The 1678-nt window shown below is 44.3% G+C and overlaps 1 pseudogene; it reads right to left on the reverse strand.

Moving 5' to 3' along the window:
* Positions 1-977: 977 nt before the first annotated feature.
* Positions 978-1436, reverse strand: LOC130870472 (gamma-secretase subunit PEN-2-like; annotated as a pseudogene).
* Positions 1437-1678: the final 242 nt, after the last annotated feature.

The following is a 1678-nucleotide window of genomic DNA, read 5'->3' on the forward strand; positions in this document are numbered from 1 at the left end:
CCAACTCAAAGTATCCATTTTCTGTTAGTATTTTCTTTTTTTTTCACTTACAGAAAAAAATTTATTCTAGACTCCACAAGTGGCCAGAATATAAAACTTTGTAACTTTAAGCACGTTCCTATTTCAACCATCATTTTTTTTTTGAAAAAATTTCCGCCTCCTCCCTGCCTCCCATTTACCCCCCCCCCCCGCCGCCATGTTTTAGTATTTTCATTCCTTTGTGCAGAATCAATTTTGTTTCTTATACTTTGGGAACCCTTCACTTGGTGACTACCATAGTTGAATCCCTGTCAATAAATGTCAAATTTAACAATTGACCCTTTAATTAGGGAATCTTGTCATCTTAATATCCTTTCTAGTACCATATCATGGACACATGTGATTTCATCAGTGGGTGAATAGGTAAGGCATCCAAGTTAGGTTTTCTGTTGACGTGATAAAGAACATGATCAAAAGCAATCTGGGGAATAAAAGGTTTATTTCTGTTTTACAGATCTTAGTTCACACTCCATCACAGAGGGAAGTTAGGGCAGAAACTCAGGACAGGATCCTGGAGACAGGAACTGAAGTAGAGCGCACTGAGAAGGGATGCTTCTGACCTGCTCCTCCTAGCTTGTTAAGTTTTTTTTCTTACACACTCTGGACCCACTTGCCCAGGGATGGTACCCTCAGAGCTGGTTAGGCTCTTCCTGTCCATTAGGAAAAATCCTTGCAGGCTTTTATACTGAATAATCTTATAGGGGATTCTTTCTCAATTGAGATCCCTTCTTCCTAGATATGCCTAGATTTGTGTTAAGCTGATAACAACCAACACAAAGAAGCTCTCCTTCCAGTTTCCTTTTTTTTTTTTTTTTTTTTTTTTTTTTTGTAAGTTAGGGTCATTTGTTGGGGCAGATGGGAAATGGGGGACAGACAGTCTTCAGGGTTTGCGAAAAAGCTTAGAGCAGAGAAGCCCAGGTTGCCAGCTTGTGAGGTTGTCAGGGGGTGCCCAGGGGAATGGTGAATGAAAGGTAGTCCCCAAGAGCACCCCAGTGGGGCCGGTAGATCCGGAAGATGGTGATCCAGGTGGTGAGAACAATTACCCAGAAGAGAAAGCCCACAGCTGAGCGCCAAACATCTATAACGAAGAACAAGGGTAGGAAGAGCTGGCCTCCCCCAGGCCCGCCTTTTAATCTCTGCCACAGATCTCCCAGAGGTCTGGAGCCGCCATCATCTTTTCAACCCCCCACTACCCTGTTTGTTTTGTTTGTATTTTGCTGGTGCCCTAGAACTCACAGCTTTTGATTTGGCTCTGCTCTGCTCTGCTGGGGCGAGGAAGGCCTCTCCGAAGAACCAGAAAATGTTGACCAGAAAAGAAAAGGCAGGAATGCAAAACCACCAAGATAGTACTTCCGGCACAGATTCAACTTCTCATTGGACACCCGCTCCAAGTTCATAGCTGCGCTGGAGACTGGTGGTCCTAATGCCAAGACCCAAACAACAGGCACGAGATCATGAACTACCACGCCCCTATTACGACAAATTAGATAAAGGGGTGGGGTTTGCTACGAGGAGGGTACCTCTGCGCCCTTGAACAGGTTGGTGGGGAGAAGTTCTTTATCTAGTTAGGATGAACGAAACAACCCCCAACTCACCATTGGAGTTTATCCCAGTTTCCATTCTTTATTGCCTTTGGAGA

This window comes from Chionomys nivalis, chromosome 2 (assembly GCF_950005125.1).
Source record: "Chionomys nivalis chromosome 2, mChiNiv1.1, whole genome shotgun sequence".
Taxonomy (NCBI): domain Eukaryota; kingdom Metazoa; phylum Chordata; class Mammalia; order Rodentia; family Cricetidae; genus Chionomys; species Chionomys nivalis.